This window comes from Mesoplodon bidens (genome assembly GCF_964165515.1).
Source record: "Mesoplodon bidens genome assembly, chromosome: 10".
In the NCBI taxonomy this organism is placed as follows: Eukaryota; Metazoa; Chordata; class Mammalia; order Artiodactyla; family Ziphiidae; genus Mesoplodon; species Mesoplodon bidens.
In genome coordinates this window covers 43,275,363-43,295,978 of record NC_138172.1, presented here as the reverse complement: position 1 = coordinate 43,295,978, position 20,616 = coordinate 43,275,363, and positions in this window count along the sequence as shown.

The window sequence follows — 20,616 nt, the reverse complement described above, 5'->3', positions numbered from 1 at the left end:
AGGCCCGAGGGGCCACTGATCAGGTGGCACATCCTCCTCCCTGGCTCCCTCAGCACCAGCATACTCCAGCCACAGGACGTAGGCCTGCTGAGGCTCCAGGGATGTGACACCAACTGACGTCACAGAGGCCTGTGCGTAATAGAGTAGGCATTCCTTGCCCCTTTCTTGTTTAGTAATTTAGTATTGATTTTCTATTTCAGCATAGTTTATGTACAGTGTTGTGTTTGTTTGAGTTGTACAGCAACGTGATGCAGTTATAAATGTAGCTGTAGCTGTAGGATTTCGGATTCTTTTCCCTGTTAGTTTATTGAAGAATGTTTTGTAGCATTCCCTGTGCTTTCAAGTGGGTCATCCTTGATGAACACTTTTTGATACGTGAGTTTGTTTGTGTTAATCCCAACCTCCTACTTCATCTTTCTCCCATCTCCAATTTGCCCCTGTGGGAACTCTACACTTCTTTTTTCCGTTTGTGAATCTACGCTTCCTTTGTATACTACTTACTTTGTATCCATATTTAGACTGCACATATAAGTGATATCCTGAGATATGTGTCATTCTGTCTCTTACCTATCACAATTAGTGAGATGATCTACTGCTCCATCCATGTTGCTGTAAATAGTATGAGTTCATTTTGTTCTATGCATGAATGGTAGTCGAGGTAGTGTACGTAGCAGAACATCTTGATCCATTCATCGCTCGCTCGATATTTCATTCGTTTGCATCTCTTGGCTATGGTAAAAAGTACCACAATGACCGTTGGGGTGCAAGTGTTTTATTCCAATGATGGTATTCTCTGGTTGTACGAACTGGACTGGGGTTGCTGAATCTCATGCTAGCTCCACTTTTTAGTTCAGTAGGGAACATGCCTTCAGATTTCTATACTGGTTTTTAGCAATTTTCATTTCCTCCAACAGCATAATAGGATTCCCTCGTCGGCCTGCCCTCTTGAGCACTTACTCTTTTTATGGTTTTTGATGACTGCAGCGAAGAAACACCTAGTCTAGGTTTATTTGTATTCTCTAGTCATGACAGATCCTGAGCATCTTTTCATTTGATGTGCTGTTTTTTAAAGAACGGGTGAATACCACTGAGGTCTTGAAACATTTATGCCTGAGAGTCGGGCCTGATTTGAATTCATTTCATGTTACATAGCCCAGGACACTTCTTGAGGGCAGGGTTCATTTGCAAACATGCAGGCTCTTATCCTTGTGAATGATAATTGCCCTTCAGCACAGTTTTTAAAGTTGTTGTTACGGGAATGTGCCACAAGGTGGCAGCACTACTTCGTATCCTCTCTGGTAACTTGGGCAAACAAAGCCGTAGCGGGAGTCCTGGTGTTGGATTGGAAACTGTAGTTGAACGTGGCTAAACACACACCACAGGGCTTGTGTATCTTTACCTCTTGCCCCTAAACCTGCACTGCTCCACCCCAGGCATAACCCAAGACTTTCCAATGTGCTCTTCGGAGGTTGCTGTGGTTTGTAGGTGGGGCGATTCTAATGAAGTAGGCTGGAGGTGGGAATCCACCTAGCAGAAGCTGTGGAAATCTGGGTTCTTCCCAAGTCTTCCCTCTCAGCTGTTCTTCCATACTTTGGGTACACCAGGATTTGCTTACCTGTAAGAGGGCCACATTGGATCGGGAGATTGTGGTACAATGCAGAGGATAATGGGCAATAGAGGTCCGAGGGGCCGCTGACCAGGTGGCACGTCCTCCTCCCTGGCTCCCGCAGCACCAGCATACTCCAGCCACAGGACTCAGGCCTCCTGAGACTCCACGGATGTGACACCAGCTGACGTCACAGAGGCCTGAGGTTAATAGAGTAGGCATTCCTTGCCCCTTTCTTGTTTAGTAATTTAATATTCATTTTCTATTTCAGCATAGTTTATGTACAATGTTGTGTTTGTTTGAGTTGTACAGCAAGTTGATGCAGTTACAAATATAGCTGTACCTGTAGGATTACGTATTCTTTTCCCTGTTAGTTTATTGAAGAATGTTTTGTAGCGTTCCCTGTGCTTTCAATCCGATCATCCTTGGTCAACACGTTTTGATACATGAGTGTGTTTCTGTTAATCCCAACCTCCTACTTCATCATTCCCCGATCTCAAATTTGCCCGTGTTGGAACTCTCCACTTCTTTTTTCCCTTTGTGAATCTATGTTTCCTTAGTATACTACTTCCTTTGTATCTGTATTTAGACTGCACCTATAAGTGATATCCTGGGATATGTGTCTTTCGGTCTGTTACTTACCAGAATTCGTGAGATCATCTACTGCTCCATCCATGTTGCTGCAAATAGTATGAGTTAATTTGTTCTATGGATGAGTGGTAGTCGAGGGAAGGTAGGTAGCAGAACATCTTGATCCATTCATCTGTCGCTGTATATTTTGTTCGTTTGCATGTCTTGGATATGGTAAAAGTACCACAGTGACCGTTGGGGTGCAAATGTTTTATTGCAATGATGGTATTCTCTGGTTGTATGAACTGGACTGGGGTTGCTGAATCTTGTGCTAGCTCCACTTTTTAGTTCAGCAGGGAACTTGCCTTCAGATTTCCATAGTGGTTTTTAGCCATTTTCATTTCCTCCAAGAGCATAATAGGGTTCCCTCTTGGCCTGCCCTCTTGAGCACTTACTCTTTTTATGCTTTTTGAGGACGGAAGCGAGGGAACACCTAGTCTAGGTTTATTTGTGTTCTCTTATCATGACAGATCCTGAGCATGTTTTCATTTGATGTGCTATTTTTTAAAAAGCGGGTGAGTACCACTGAGGTCTTGAACCATTTCAGCCTGAGAGTCAGGCCTGATTGGAATTCATTTCATGTTACATAGCCCAGGACATTTCTTGTGGGCCGGGTTCATTTGCAAATATGCAGGCCCTTGGCCTTGTGAATGATAATTGCCCTTCAGCACAGTTTTTAAAGTTGTTGTTACGGTAGTGTGCCACAAGGTGGCAGCACCACTTCGTGTCCTTTCTGGTAACTTGGGCAAACAAAGCCATAGCAGGAGTCCTGGTGTTGGATTGGAGACTATAATCGAATGTGGCTAAACACACACCACAGGGCTTGTGTATCTTTACATCTTGCCCCTTAAGCTGCACTGCCACACACCAGGCATATCCCAAGACTTTCCAATGTGCTATTCGGAGGTTGCCGTGGTTTGTAGGTGGGGCGATTCTAATGAAGTAGGCTGGAGGTGGGAATCCACCTAGCAGAAACTGTGGACATCAGGTTTCTTCACAGCTCTTCCCTCTCAGGTGTTCTACCATCATTAGGGTGCACCAGGATTTGCTTACCTGTAAGAGGGCCACATTGGATCGGGAGATTGTAGTACCATGCAAAGGACAACGGGCAATAGAGTCCCGAGGTGCCACTGGTCAGGTGGCACATCCTCTTCCCTGGCTCCCTCAGCACCAGCATACACCAGCCACAGGACGTAGGCCTGCTGAGGCTCCAGGGATGTGACACCAACTGACGTCACAGAGGCCTGGGGTAATAGAGTAGACATTCCTTGCCCCTTTCTTGTTTAGTAATTTGGTATTGATTTTCTATTTCAGCATAGTTGATGTACAGTGTTGTGTTTGTTTGAGTTGTACAGCAACTTGATGCAGTTATAAATGTAGCTGTAGCTGTAGGATTTCGGATTCTTTTCCCTGTTAGTTTATTGAAGAATGTTTTGTAGCGTTCCCTGTGCTTTCAATCCGATCATCCTTGGTCAACACGTTTTGATACATGAGTGTGTTTCTGTTAATCCCAACCTCCTACTTCATCATTCCCCGATCTCAAATTTGCCCCTGTTGGAACTCTCCACTTCTTTTTTCCCTTTGTGAATCTATGTTTCCTTAGTATACTACTTCCTTTTTATCCGTATTTAGACTGCACATCTAAATGATATCCTGGGATATGTGTCTTTCTGTCTCTTATCTATCACAATTAGTGAGATGATCTACTGCTCCATCCATGTTGCTGTAAATAGTATGAGTTCATTTTGTTCTATGCATGAGTGGTAGTTGACGTAGGGTATGTAGCAGAACATCTTGATCGATCCATCGCTTGCTCGATATTTCATTCGTTCGCATGTCTTGGCTATGGTAAAAAGTACCACAATGACCGTAGGGTTGCAAGTGCTTTATTCCAATGATGGTATTTTCTGGTTATACGAACTGGACTGGGGTTGCTGAATCTCGTGCTAGCTCCACTTTTTAGTTCAGTAGGGAACATGCCTTCAGATTTCCATACTGGTTTTTAGCAATTTTCATTTCCTCCAACAGCATAATAGGGTTCCCTCGTCCGCCTGCCCTCTTGAGCACTTACTCTTTTTATGGTTTTTGATGACTGCAGCGAGGAAACACCTAGTCTAGGTTTATTTGTATTCTCTAGTCCTGACAGATCCTGAGCATCTTTTCATTTGATGTGCTGTTTTTTAAAAAACTGGTGAGTACCACTAAGTTCTTGAAATATTTATGCCTGAGAGTCGGGCGTGATTTGTATTCATTTCATGTTACATAGCCCAGGACACTTCTTGAGGGCAGGGTTCATTTGCAAACATGCAGGCTCTTATCCTTGTGAATGATAATTGCCCTTCAGCACAGTTTTTAAAGTTGTTGTTACGGGTATGCACCACTAGGTGGCAGCACTACTTCGTATCCTGTCTGGTAACTTGGGCAAACAAAGCCATAGAGGGAGTCCTGGTGTTGGATTGGAAACTGTAGTTGAACGTGGCTAAACACACACTACAGGGCTTGTGTATCTTTACCTCTTGCCCCTTAACCTGCACTGCCCCACCCCAGGCATAACCCAAGACTTTCCAATGTGCTCTTCGGAGGTTGCTGTGGTTTGTAGGTGGGGCGATTCTAATGAAGTAGGCTGGAGGTGGAATCCACCTAAGAGAAGCTGTGGAAATCTGGTTTCTTCACAAGTCTTCCCTCTCAGCTGTTCTTCCATACTTTGGGTACACCAGGATTTGCTTACCTGTAAGAGGGCCACATTGGATCGGGAGATTGTGGTACCATGCAGAGGAAAATGGGCAATAGAGGTCCGAGGGGCCGCTGACCAGGTGGCACATCCTCCTCCCTGGCTCCCGCAGCACCAGCATACTCCAGCCACAGGACTCAGGCCTGCTGAGCCTCCACGGATGTGACATCACCTGATGTCACAGAGGCCTGAGGGTAATAGAGTACGCATTCTTTGCCCCTTTCTTGTTTAGTAATTTAATATTCGTTTTCTATTTCAGCATAGTTTATGTACAAGGTTGTGTTTGTTTGAGTTGTACAGCAAGTTGATGCAGTTACAAATGTAGCTGCACCTGTAGGATTATGTCTTCTTTTCCCTGTTAGTTTATTGAAGAATGTTTTGTAGCATGCCCTGTGCTTTCAAGCGGGTCATCCTTGGTCAACACGTTTTGATACATGAGTGTGTTTCTGTTAATCCCAACCTCCTACTTCATCATTCCCCGATCTCAAATTTGCCCCTGTTGGAACTCTACGCTTCTTTTTTCCATTTGTGAATCTATGTTTCCTTTGTATACTACTTCCTTTGTATCTGTATTTAGACTGCACATATAAGTGATATCCTGGGATATGTGTCTTTTGGTCTCTTACTTCCCAGAATTAGTGAGATCATCTACTGCTCCATCCATGTTGCTGCAAATAGTATGAGTTAATTTTGTTCTATGGATGAGTGGTAGTCGAGGGAGGGTAGGTAGCAGAACATCTTGATCCATTCATCTGTCGCTGTATATTTCGTTCGTTTGCATGTCTTGGATATGGTAAAGTACCACAATGACCGTTGGGGTGCAAGTGTTTTATTCCAATGATGGTATTCTCTGGTTGTACGAACTGGACTGGGGTTGCGGAATCTCGTGCTAGCTCCACTTTTTAGTTCAGCAGGGAACTTGCCTTCAGATTTCCATACTGGTTTTTAGCAATTTTCATTTCCTCCAACAGCATAATAGGGTTCCCTCTTCGGCCTGCCCTCTTGAGCACTTACTCTTTTTATGGTTTCTGAGGACTGCAGTGAGGGAACACCTAGTCTAGGTTTATTTGTATTCTCTTATCATGACAGATCCTGAGCATTTTTTTTTTTTTTTTTTTTTTGCGGTACGCGGGCCTCTCACTGTTGTGGCCTCTCCCGTTGCGGAGCACAGGCTCCGGACGCGCAGGCTCAGCGGCCATGGCTCACGGGCCTAGCCGCTCCGCAGCATGTGGGATCTTCCCAGATCGGGGCACGAACCCACGTCCCCTGCATCGGCAGGCGGACTCTCAACCACTGCGCCACCAGGGAAGCCCTGAGCATTTTTTTATTTGATGTGCTGTTTTTTAAAAAGCGGGTGAGTACCACTGAGGTCTTGAAACATTTCTGCCTGAGAGTCAGGCCTGATTGGAATTCATTTCATGTTACATAGCCCAGGACATTACTTGTGGGCACAGTTCATTTGCAAATATGCAGGCCCTTGGCCCTGTGAATGATAATTGCCCTTCAGCACAGTTTTTAAAGTTGTTGTTACGGGAATGTGCCACAAGGTGGCAGCACTACTTCTTATCCTGTCAGGTAACTTGGGCAAACAAAGCCATAGCGGTAGTCCTGGTGTTTAATTGGAAACTGTAGTCGAACGTGGCTAAACAAACACCACAGGGCTTGTGTATCTTTACATCTTGCCCCTTAACCTGCACTGCCACACCCCAGGCATAACCCAAGACTTTCCAATGTGCTATTCAGAGGTTGCTGTGGTTTGTAGGTGGGGCGATTCTAATGAAGTAGGCTGGAGGTGGGAATCCACCTAGCAGGAGCTGTGGAGATCTGGTTTCTTCACAGCTCTTCCCTGTCAGCTGCTCTTCCATACTTTGGGTCCACCAGGATTTCCTTACCTGTAAGAGGGCCACATTGGATCGGGAGATTGTGGTACCATGCAGAGGACAATGGGCAATAGAGGCCCGAGGGGCCACTGATCAGGTGGCACAAGCTCCTCCCTGGCTCCCTCAGCACCAGCATACTCCAGCCTCAGGACGTAGGCCAGCTGAGGCTCCAGGGATGTGACACCAACTGACGTCACAGAGGCCTGAGGGTAATAGAGTAGGCATTCCTTGCCCCTTTCTTGTTTAGTAATTTAGTATTGATTTTCTATTTCAGCATAGTTTATGTACAGTGTTGTGTTTCTTTGAGTTGTACAGCAACTTGATGCAGTTATAAATGTAGCTGTAGGATTTCGGATTCTTTTCCCTGTTAGTTTATTGAAGAATGTTTTGCAGTGTTCCCTGTGCTTTCAAGCGGGTCATCCTTGATGAACACTTTTGATACGTGAGTTTGTTTGTGTTAATCCCAACCTCCTACTTCATCCTTCCCCCATCTTAATTTGCCCCTGTGGGAACTCTACACTTCTTTTTTCCGTTTGTGAATCTACGTTTCCTTTGTATACTACTTCCTTTGTATCCATATTTAGACTGCACATCTAAGTGATATCCTGGGATATGTGTCTTTCTGTCTCTTACTTACCACAATTAGTGAGATGATCTACTGCTCCATCCATGTTGCTGTAAATAGTATGAGTTCATTTTGTTCTATGCATGAGTGGTAGTCGAGGGAGTGTACGTAGCAGAACATCTTGATCCATCCATCGCTCGCTCGATATTTCATCCGTTTGCATGTCTTGGCTGTTGTAAGAAGTACCACAATGACCGTTGGGGTGCAAGTGCTTTATTCCAAGGATGGTATTCTCTGGTTATACGAACTGGACTGGGGTTGCTGAATCTCGTGCTAGCTCCACGTTTTAGTTCAGTAGGGAACATGCCTTCAGATTTCCATACTGGTTTTTTACCAATTTTCATTTCCTCCAACAGCATAATAGGGTTCCCTCGTCGGCCTGCCCTCTTGAGCACTTACTCTTTTTATGGTTTTTGATGACTGCAGCGAGGAAACACCTAGTTTAGGTTTATTTGTATTCTCTAGTCATGACAGATCCTGAGCATCTTTTCATTTGATGTGCTGTTTTTTAAAAAACGGGTGAGTACCACTGAGGTCTTGAAACATTTATGCCTGAGAGTCGGGCCTCATTTGAATTCATTTCATGTTACATAGCCCAGGACACTTCTTGAGGGCAGGGTTCATTTGCAAACATGCAGGCTCTTATCCCTGTGAATGATAATTGCCCTTCAGCACAGTTTTTATAGTTGTTGTTACGGGAATGTGCCACAAGGTGGCAGCACTACTTCATAACCTCTCTGGTAACTTGGGAAAACAAAGCCATAGAGGGAGTCCTGGTGTTGGATTGGAAACTGTAGTTGAACGTGGCTAAACACACACCACAGGGCTTGTGTATCTTTACCTCTTGCCCCTAAACCTGCACTGCCCCACCCCAGGCATAACCCAAGACTATCCAGTGTGCTCTTCGGAGGTTGCTGTGGTTTGTAGGTGGGGCGATTCTAATGAAGTAGGCTGGAGGTCGGAATCCACCTAGCAGAAGCTGTGGAAATCTGGTTTCTTCCCAAGTCTTCCCTCTCAGCTGTTCTTCCATACTTTGGGTACACCAGGATTTGCTTACCTGTAAGAGGGCCACATTGGATCGGGAGATTGTGGTACAATGCAGAGGATAATGGTCAGTAGAGGTCCGAGGGGCCGCTGATCAGGTGGCACGTCCTCCTCCCTGGCTCCCGCAGCACCAGCATACTCCAGCCACAGGACTCTGGCCTGCTGAGACTCCACGGATGTGACACCAGCTGACGTCACAGAGGCCTGAGGGTAATAGAGTAGGCATTCCTTGCCCCTTTCTTGTTTAATAATTTAATATTCATTTTCTATTTCAGCATAGTTTATGTACAATGTTGTGTTTGTTTGAGTTTTACAGCAACTTGATGCAGTTATAAATGTAGCTGTAGCTGTAGTATTATGTATTCTTTTCCCTGTTAGTTTATTGAAGAATGTTTTGTAGCGTTCCCTGTGCTTTCAGTCCGGTCATCCTTGGTCAACACATTTTGATACATGAGTGTGTTTCTGTTAATCCCAACCTCCTACTTCATCATTCCCCGATCTCAAATTTGCCCCTGTTGGAACTCTACGCTTTTTTTTTCCATTTGTGAATCTACGTTTCCTTTGTATACTACTTCCTTTGTATGTGTATTTCGACTGCACATATAAGTGATATCCTGGGATATGTGTCTTTCGGTCTCTTACTTACCAGAATTAGTGAGATCATCTACTGCTCCATCCATTTTGCTGCAAAGAGTATGAGTTAATTTTGTTCTATGGATGAGTGGTAGTCGAGGGAGGGTAGGTAGCAGAACATCTTGATCCATTCATCTGTCGCTGTATATTTCGTTCGTTTGCATGTCTTGGATATGGTAAAAGTAGCACAGTGACCGTTGGGGTGCAAGTGTTTTATTCCAGTGATGGTATTCTCTGGTTGTACGAACTGGACTGGGGTTGCGGAATCTCGTGCTAGCTCCACGTTTTAGTTCAGCAGGGAACTTGCCTTCAGATTTCCATACTGGTTTTTAGCAATGTTCATTTCCTCCAACAGCATAATAGGGTTCCCTCGTCGGCCTGCCCTCTTGAGCACTTACTCTTTTTATGGTTTTTGAGGACTGCAGCGAGGGAACACCTAGTCTAGGTTTATTTGTATTCTCTTATCATGACAGATCCTGAGCATTTTTTTATTTGATGTGCTGTTTTTTAAAAAGCGGGTGAGTATCACTGAGGTCTTGAAACATTTCTGCCTGAGAGTCAAGCCTGATTGGAATTCATTTCATGTTACATAACCCAGGACATTACTTGTGGGCACAGTTCATTTGCAAATATGCAGGCCCTTGGCCTTGTGAATGATAATTGCCCTTCAGCTCAGTTTTTATAGTTGTTGTTACCGGAACGTGCCACATGGTGGCAGCACTACTTCGTGTCCCCTCTGGTAACTTGGGCAAACAAAGCCATAGCGGGAGTCCTGGTATTGGATTGGAGACTGTAGTCGAACATGGCTAAACACACACCACAGGGCTTGTGTATCTTTACATCTTGCCCCTTAAGCTGCACTGCCGCACACCAGGCATATCCCAAGACTTTCCAATGTGCTATTCGGAGGTTGCCGTGGTTTGTAGGTGGGGTGATTCTAATGAAGTAGGCTGGAGGTGGGAATCCACCTAGCAGGAGCTGTGGAGATCTGGTTTCTTCACAGCTCTTCCCTCTCAGGTGTTCTGCCATCATTAGGGTACACCAGGATTTGCTTACCTGTAAGAGGGCCACATTGGATCGGGAGATTGTAGTACCATGCAGAGGACAATGGGCAATAGAGGCCCGAGGTGCCACTGATCAGGTGGCACATCCTCCTCCCTGGCTCCCTCAGAACCAGCATACACCAGCCACAGGACGTAGGCCTGCTGAGGCTCCAGGGATGTGACACCAACTGACGTCACAGAGGCCTGGGGTTATAGAGTAGACATTCCTTGCCCCTTTCTTGTTTAGTAATTTGGTATTGATTTTCTATTTCAGCATAGTTTATGTACAGTGTTGTGTTTGTTTGAGTTGTACAGCAACGTGATGCAGTTATAAATGTAGCTGTAGCTGTAGGATTTCGGATTCTTTTCCCTGTTAGTTTATTGAAGAATGTTTTGTAGCGTTCCCTGTGCTTTCAATCCGATCATCCTTGGTCAACACGTTTTGATACATGAGTGTGTTTCTGTTAATCCCAACCTCCTACTTCATCATTCCCCGATCTCAAATTTGCCCCTGTTGGAACTCTCCACTTCTTTTTTCCCTTTGTGAATCTATGTTTCCTTAGTATACTACTTCCTTTTTATCCGTATTTAGACTGCACATCTAAATGATACCCTGGGATATGTGTCTTTCTGTCTCTTACCTATCACAATTAGTGAGATGATCTACTGCTCCATCCATGTTGCTGTAAATAGTATGAGTTCATTTTGTTCTATGCATGAGTGGTAGTTGACGTAGGGTATGTAGCAGAACATCTTGATCGATCCATCGCTTGCTCGATATTTCATTCGTTCGCATGTCTTGGCTATGGTAAAAAGTACCACAATGACCGTAGGGTTGCAAGTGCTTTATTCCAATGATGGTATTTTCTGGTTATACGAACTGGACTGGGGTTGCTGAATCTCGTGCTAGCTCCACTTTTTAGTTCAGTAGGGAACATGCCTTCAGATTTCCATACTGGTTTTTAGCAATTTTCATTTCCTCCAACAGCATAATAGGGTTCCCTCGTCCGCCTGCCCTCTTGAGCACTTACTCTTTTTATGGTTTTTGATGACTGCAGCGAGGAAACACCTAGTCTAGGTTTATTTGTATTCTCTAGTCCTGACAGATCCTGAGCATCTTTTCATTTGATGTGCTGTTTTTTAAAAAACTGGTGAGTACCACTAAGTTCTTGAAATATTTATGCCTGAGAGTCGGGCGTGATTTGTATTCATTTCATGTTACATAGCCCAGGACACTTCTTGAGGGCAGGGTTCATTTGCAAACATGCAGGCTCTTTTCCTTGTGAATGATAATTGCCCTTCAGCACAGTTTTTAAAGTTGTTGTTACGGGTATGCACCACTAGGTGGCAGCACTACTTCGTATCCTGTCTGGTAACTTGGGCAAACAAAGCCATAGAGGGAGTCCTGGTGTTGGATTGGAAACTGTAGTTGAACGTGGCTAAACACACACTACAGGGCTTGTGTATCTTTACCTCTTGCCCCTTAACCTGCACTGCCCCACCCCAGGCATAACCCAAGACTTTCCAATGTGCTCTTCGGAGGTTGCTGTGGTTTGTAGGTGGGGCGATTCTAATGAAGTAGGCTGGAGGTGGGAATCCACCTAAGAGAAGCTGTGGAAATCTGGTTTCTTCACAAGTCTTCCCTCTCAGCTGTTCTTCCATACTTTGGGTACACCAGGATTTGCTTACCTGTAAGAGGGCCACATTGGATCGGGAGATTGTGGTACCATGCAGAGGAAAATGGGCAATAGAGGTCCGAGGGGCCGCTGACCAGGTGGCACATCCTCCTCCCTGGCTCCCGCAGCACCAGCATACTCCAGCCACAGGACTCAGGCCTGCTGAGCCTCCACGGATGTGACATCACCTGATGTCACAGAGGCCTGAGGGTAATAGAGTACGCATTCTTTGCCCCTTTCTTGTTTAGTAATTTAATATTCGTTTTCTATTTCAGCATAGTTTATGTACAAGGTTGTGTTTGTTTGAGTTGTACAGCAAGTTGATGCAGTTACAAATGTAGCTGCACCTGTAGGATTATGTCTTCTTTTCCCTGTTAGTTTATTGAAGAATGTTTTGTAGCATGCCCTGTGCTTTCAAGCGGGTCATCCTTGGTCAACACGTTTTGATACATGAGTGTGTTTCTGTTAATCCCAACCTCCTACTTCATCATTCCCCGATCTCAAATTTGCCCCTGTTGGAACTCTACGCTTCTTTTTTCCATTTGTGAATCTATGTTTCCTTTGTATACTACTTCCTTTGTATCTGTATTTAGACTGCACATATAAGTGATATCCTGGGATATGTGTCTTTTGGTCTCTTACTTCCCAGAATTAGTGAGATCATCTACTGCTCCATCCATGTTGCTGCAAATAGTATGAGTTAATTTTGTTCTATGGATGAGTGGTAGTCGAGGGAGGGTAGGTAGCAGAACATCTTGATCCATTCATCTGTCGCTGTATATTTCGTTCGTTTGCATGTCTTGGATATGGTAAAGTACCACAATGACCGTTGGGGTGCAAGTGTTTTATTCCAATGATGGTATTCTCTGGTTGTACGAACTGGACTGGGGTTGCGGAATCTCGTGCTAGCTCCACTTTTTAGTTCAGCAGGGAACTTGCCTTCAGATTTCCATACTGGTTTTTAGCAATTTTCATTTCCTCCAACAGCATAATAGGGTTCCCTCTTCGGCCTGCCCTCTTGAGCACTTACTCTTTTTATGGTTTCTGAGGACTGCAGTGAGGGAACACCTAGTCTAGGTTTATTTGTATTCTCTTATCATGACAGATCCTGAGCATTTTTTTTTTTTTTTTTTTTTTTTGCGGTACGCGGGCCTCTCACTGTTGTGGCCTCTCCCGTTGCGGAGCACAGGCTCCGGACGCGCAGGCTCAGCGGCCATGGCTCACGGGCCTAGCCGCTCCGCAGCATGTGGGATCTTCCCAGATCGGGGCACGAACCCACGTCCCCTGCATCGGCAGGCGGACTCTCAACCACTGCGCCACCAGGGAAGCCCTGAGCATTTTTTTATTTGATGTGCTGTTTTTTAAAAAGCGGGTGAGTACCACTGAGGTCTTGAAACATTTCTGCCTGAGAGTCAGGCCTGATTGGAATTCATTTCATGTTACATAGCCCAGGACATTACTTGTGGGCACAGTTCATTTGCAAATATGCAGGCCCTTGGCCCTGTGAATGATAATTGCCCTTCAGCACAGTTTTTAAAGTTGTTGTTACGGGAATGTGCCACAAGGTGGCAGCACTACTTCTTATCCTGTCAGGTAACTTGGGCAAACAAAGCCATAGCGGTAGTCCTGGTGTTTAATTGGAAACTGTAGTCGAACGTGGCTAAACAAACACCACAGGGCTTGTGTATCTTTACATCTTGCCCCTTAACCTGCACTGCCACACCCCAGGCATAACCCAAGACTTTCCAATGTGCTATTCAGAGGTTGCTGTGGTTTGTAGGTGGGGCGATTCTAATGAAGTAGGCTGGAGGTGGGAATCCACCTAGCAGGAGCTGTGGAGATCTGGTTTCTTCACAGCTCTTCCCTGTCAGCTGCTCTTCCATACTTTGGGTCCACCAGGATTTCCTTACCTGTAAGAGGGCCACATTGGATCGGGAGATTGTGGTACCATGCAGAGGACAATGGGCAATAGAGGCCCGAGGGGCCACTGATCAGGTGGCACAAGCTCCTCCCTGGCTCCCTCAGCACCAGCATACTCCAGCCTCAGGACGTAGGCCAGCTGAGGCTCCAGGGATGTGACACCAACTGACGTCACAGAGGCCTGAGGGTAATAGAGTAGGCATTCCTTGCCCCTTTCTTGTTTAGTAATTTAGTATTGATTTTCTATTTCAGCATAGTTTATGTACAGTGTTGTGTTTCTTTGAGTTGTACAGCAACTTGATGCAGTTATAAATGTAGCTGTAGGATTTCGGATTCTTTTCCCTGTTAGTTTATTGAAGAATGTTTTGCAGCGTTCCCTGTGCTTTCAAGCGGGTCATCCTTGATGAACACTTTTGATACGTGAGTTTGTTTGTGTTAATCCCAACCTCCTACTTCATCCTTCCCCCATCTTAATTTGCCCCTGTGGGAACTCTACACTTCTTTTTTCCGTTTGTGAATCTACGTTTCCTTTGTATACTACTTCCTTTGTATCCATATTTAGACTGCACATCTAAGTGATATCCTGGGATATGTGTCTTTCTGTCTCTTACTTACCACAATTAGTGAGATGATCTACTGCTCCATCCATGTTGCTGTAAATAGTATGAGTTCATTTTGTTCTATGCATGAGTGGTAGTCGAGGGAGTGTACGTAGCAGAACATCTTGATCCATCCATCGCTCGCTCGATATTTCATCCGTTTGCATGTCTTGGCTGTTGTAAGAAGTACCACAATGACCGTTGGGGTGCAAGTGCTTTATTCCAAGGATGGTATTCTCTGGTTATACGAACTGGACTGGGGTTGCTGAATCTCGTGCTAGCTCCACGTTTTAGTTCAGTAGGGAACATGCCTTCAGATTTCCATACTGGTTTTTTACCAATTTTCATTTCCTCCAACAGCATAATAGGGTTCCCTCGTCGGCCTGCCCTCTTGAGCACTTACTCTTTTTATGGTTTTTGATGACTGCAGCGAGGAAACACCTAGTTTAGGTTTATTTGTATTCTCTAGTCATGACAGATCCTGAGCATCTTTTCATTTGATGTGCTGTTTTTTAAAAAACGGGTGAGTACCACTGAGGTCTTGAAACATTTATGCCTGAGAGTCGGGCCTCATTTGAATTCATTTCATGTTACATAGCCCAGGACACTTCTTGAGGGCAGGGTTCATTTGCAAACATGCAGGCTCTTATCCCTGTGAATGATAATTGCCCTTCAGCACAGTTTTTATAGTTGTTGTTACGGGAATGTGCCACAAGGTGGCAGCACTACTTCATAACCTCTCTGGTAACTTGGGAAAACAAAGCCATAGAGGGAGTCCTGGTGTTGGATTGGAAACTGTAGTTGAACGTGGCTAAACACACACCACAGGGCTTGTGTATCTTTACCTCTTGCCCCTAAACCTGCACTGCCCCACCCCAGGCATAACCCAAGACTATCCAGTGTGCTCTTCGGAGGTTGCTGTGGTTTGTAGGTGGGGCGATTCTAATGAAGTAGGCTGGAGGTCGGAATCCACCTAGCAGAAGCTGTGGAAATCTGGTTTCTTCCCAAGTCTTCCCTCTCAGCTGTTCTTCCATACTTTGGGTACACCAGGATTTGCTTACCTGTAAGAGGGCCACATTGGATCGGGAGATTGTGGTACAATGCAGAGGATAATGGTCAGTAGAGGTCCGAGGGGCCGCTGATCAGGTGGCACGTCCTCCTCCCTGGCTCCCGCAGCACCAGCATACTCCAGCCACAGGACTCTGGCCTGCTGAGACTCCACGGATGTGACACCAGCTGACGTCACAGAGGCCTGAGGGTAATAGAGTAGGCATTCCTTGCCCCTTTCTTGTTTAATAATTTAATATTCATTTTCTATTTCAGCATAGTTTATGTACAATGTTGTGTTTGTTTGAGTTTTACAGCAACTTGATGCAGTTATAAATGTAGCTGTAGCTGTAGTATTATGTATTCTTTTCCCTGTTAGTTTATTGAAGAATGTTTTGTAGCGTTCCCTGTGCTTTCAGTCCGGTCATCCTTGGTCAACACATTTTGATACATGAGTGTGTTTCTGTTAATCCCAACCTCCTACTTCATCATTCCCCGATCTCAAATTTGCCCCTGTTGGAACTCTACGCTTTTTTTTTCCATTTGTGAATCTACGTTTCCTTTGTATACTACTTCCTTTGTATGTGTATTTCGACTGCACATATAAGTGATATCCTGGGATATGTGTCTTTCGGTCTCTTACTTACCAGAATTAGTGAGATCATCTACTGCTCCATCCATTTTGCTGCAAAGAGTATGAGTTAATTTTGTTCTATGGATGAGTGGTAGTCGAGGGAGGGTAGGTAGCAGAACATCTTGATCCATTCATCTGTCGCTGTATATTTCGTTCGTTTGCATGTCTTGGATATGGTAAAAGTAGCACAGTGACCGTTGGGGTGCAAGTGTTTTATTCCAGTGATGGTATTCTCTGGTTGTACGAACTGGACTGGGGTTGCGGAATCTCGTGCTAGCTCCACGTTTTAGTTCAGCAGGGAACTTGCCTTCAGATTTCCATACTGGTTTTTAGCAATGTTCATTTCCTCCAACAGCATAATAGGGTTCCCTCGTCGGCCTGCCCTCTTGAGCACTTACTCTTTTTATGGTTTTTGAGGACTGCAGCGAGGGAACACCTAGTCTAGGTTTATTTGTATTCTCTTATCATGACAGATCCTGAGCATTTTTTTATTTGATGTGCTGTTTTTTAAAAAGCGGGTGAGTATCACTGAGGTCTTGAAACATTTCTGCCTGAGAGTCAAGCCTGATTGGAATTCATTTCATGTTACATAACCCAGGACATTACTTGTGGGCACAGTTCATTTGCAAATATGCAGGCCCTTGGCCTTGTGAATGATAATTGCCCTTCAGCTCAGTTTTTATAGTTGTTGTTACCGGAACGTGCCACATGGTGGCAGCACTACTTCGTGTCCCCTCTGGTAACTTGGGCAAACAAAGCCATAGCGGGAGTCCTGGTATTGGATTGGAGACTGTAGTCGAACATGGCTAAACACACACCACAGGGCTTGTGTATCTTTACATCTTGCCCCTTAAGCTGCACTGCCGCACACCAGGCATATCCCAAGACTTTCCAATGTGCTATTCGGAGGTTGCCGTGGTTTGTAGGTGGGGTGATTCTAATGAAGTAGGCTGGAGGTGGGAATCCACCTAGCAGGAGCTGTGGAGATCTGGTTTCTTCACAGCTCTTCCCTCTCAGGTGTTCTGCCATCATTAGGGTACACCAGGATTTGCTTACCTGTAAGAGGGCCACATTGGATCGGGAGATTGTAGTACCATGCAGAGGACAATGGGCAATAGAGGCCCGAGGTGCCACTGATCAGGTGGCACATCCTCCTCCCTGGCTCCCTCAGAACCAGCATACACCAGCCACAGGACGTAGGCCTGCTGAGGCTCCAGGGATGTGACACCAACTGACGTCACAGAGGCCTGGGGTTATAGAGTAGACATTCCTTGCCCCTTTCTTGTTTAGTAATTTGGTATTGATTTTCTATTTCAGCATAGTTTATGTACAGTGTTGTGTTTGTTTGAGTTGTACAGCAACGTGATGCAGTTATAAATGTAGCTGTAGCTGTAGGATTTCGGATTCTTTTCCCTGTTAGTTTATTGAAGAATGTTTTGTAGCGTTCCCTGTGCTTTCAATCCGATCATCCTTGGTCAACACGTTTTGATACATGAGTGTGTTTCTGTTAATCCCAACCTCCTACTTCATCATTCCCCGATCTCAAATTTGCCCCTGTTGGAACTCTCCACTTCTTTTTTCCCTTTGTGAATCTATGTTTCCTTAGTATACTACTTCCTTTTTATCCGTATTTAGACTGCACATCTAAATGATATCCTGGGATATGTGTCTTTCTGTCTCTTACCTATCACAATTAGTGAGATGATCTACTGCTCCATCCATGTTGCTGTAAATAGTATGAGTTCATTTTGTTCTATGCATGAGTGGTAGTTGACGTAGGGTATGTAGCAGAACATCTTGATCGATCCATCGCTTGCTCGATATTTCATTCGTTCGCATGTCTTGGCTATGGTAAAAAGTACCACAATGACCGTAGGGTTGCAAGTGCTTTATTCCAATGATGGTATTTTCTGGTTATACGAACTGGACTGGGGTTGCTGAATCTCGTGCTAGCTCCACTTTTTAGTTCAGTAGGGAACATGCCTTCAGATTTCCATACTGGTTTTTAGCAATTTTCATTTCCTCCAACAGCATAATAGGGTTCCCTCGTCCGCCTGCCCTCTTGAGCACTTACTCTTTTTATGGTTTTTGATGACTGCAGCGAGGAAACACCTAGTCTAGGTTTATTTGTATTCTCTAGTCCTGACAGATCCTGAGCATCTTTTCATTTGATGTGCTGTTTTTTAAAAAACTGGTGAGTACCACTAAGTTCTTGAAATATTTATGCCTGAGAGTCGGGCGTGATTTGTATTCATTTCATGTTACATAGCCCAGGACACTTCTTGAGGGCAGGGTTCATTTGCAAACATGCAGGCTCTTATCCTTGTGAATGATAATTGCCCTTCAGCACAGTTTTTAAAGTTGTTGTTACGGGTATGCACCACTAGGTGGCAGCACTACTTCGTATCCTGTCTGGTAACTTGGGCAAACAAAGCCATAGAGGGAGTCCTGGTGTTGGATTGGAAACTGTAGTTGAACGTGGCTAAACACACACTACAGGGCTTGTGTATCTTTACCTCTTGCCCCTTAACCTGCACTGCCCCACCCCAGGCATAACCCAAGACTTTCCAATGTGCTCTTCGGAGGTTGCTGTGGTTTGTAGGTGGGGCGATTCTAATGAAGTAGGCTGGAGGTGGGAATCCACCTAAGAGAAGCTGTGGAAATCTGGTTTCTTCACAAGTCTTCCCTCTCAGCTGTTCTTCCATACTTTGGGTACACCAGGATTTGCTTACCTGTAAGAGGGCCACATTGGATCGGGAGATTGTGGTACCATGCAGAGGAAAATGGGCAATAGAGGTCCGAGGGGCCGCTGACCAGGTGGCACATCCTCCTCCCTGGCTCCCGCAGCACCAGCATACTCCAGCCACAGGACTCAGGCCTGCTGAGCCTCCACGGATGTGACATCACCTGATGTCACAGAGGCCTGAGGGTAATAGAGTACGCATTCTTTGCCCCTTTCTTGTTTAGTAATTTAATATTCGTTTTCTATTTCAGCATAGTTTATGTACAAGGTTGTGTTTGTTTGAGTTGTACAGCAAGTTGATGCAGTTACAAATGTAGCTGCACCTGTAGGATTATGTCTTCTTTTCCCTGTTAGTTTATTGAAGAATGTTTTGTAGCATGCCCTGTGCTTTCAAGCGGGTCATCCTTGGTCAACACGTTTTGATACATGAGTGTGTTTCTGTTAATCCCAACCTCCTACTTCATCATTCCCCGATCTCAAATTTGCCCCTGTTGGAACTCTACGCTTCTTTTTTCCATTTGTGAATCTATGTTTCCTTTGTATACTACTTCCTTTGTATCTGTATTTAGACTGCACATATAAGTGATATCCTGGGATATGTGTCTTTTGGTCTCTTACTTCCCAGAATTAGTGAGATCATCTACTGCTCCATCCATGTTGCTGCAAATAGTATGAGTTAATTTTGTTCTATGGATGAGTGGTAGTCGAGGGAGGGTAGGTAGCAGAACATCTTGATCCATTCATCTGTCGCTGTATATTTCGTTCGTTTGCATGTCTTGGATATGGTAAAGTACCACAATGACCGTTGGGGTGCAAGTGTTTTATTCCAATGATGGTATTCTCTGGTTGTACGAACTGGACTGGGGTTGCGGAATCTCGTGCTAGCTCCACTTTTTAGTTCAGCAGGGAACTTGCCTTCAGATTTCCATACTGGTTTTTAGCAATTTTCATTTCCTCCAACAGCATAATAGGGTTCCCTCTTCGGCCTGCCCTCTTGAGCACTTACTCTTTTTATGGTTTCTGAGGACTGCAGTGAGGGAACACCTAGTCTAGGTTTATTTGTATTCTCTTATCATGACAGATCCTGAGCATTTTTTTTTTTTTTTTTTTTTTTGCGGTACGCGGGCCTCTCACTGTTGTGGCCTCTCCCGTTGCGGAGCACAGGCTCCGGACGCGCAGGCTCAGCGGCCATGGCTCACGGGCCTAGCCGCTCCGCAGCATGTGGGATCTTCCCAGATCGGGGCACGAACCCACGTCCCCTGCATCGGCAGGCGGACTCTCAACCACTGCGCCACCAGGGAAGCCCTGAGCATTTTTTTATTTGATGTGCTGTTTTTTAAAAAGCGGGTGAGTACCACTGAGGTCTTGAAACATTTCTGCCTGAGAGTCAGGCCTGATTGGAATTCATTTCATGTTACATAGCCCAGGACATTACTTGTGGGCACAGTTCATTTGCAAATATGCAGGCCCTTGGCCCTGTGAATGATAATTGCCCTTCAGCACAGTTTTTAAAGTTGTTGTTACGGGAATGTGCCACAAGGTGGCAGCACTACTTCTTATCCTGTCAGGTAACTTGGGCAAACAAAGCCATAGCGGTAGTCCTGGTGTTTAATTGGAAACTGTAGTCGAACGTGGCTAAACAAACACCACAGGGCTTGTGTATCTTTACATCTTGCCCCTTAACCTGCACTGCCACACCCCAGGCATAACCCAAGACTTTCCAATGTGCTATTCAGAGGTTGCTGTGGTTTGTAGGTGGGGCGATTCTAATGAAGTAGGCTGGAGGTGGGAATCCACCTAGCAGG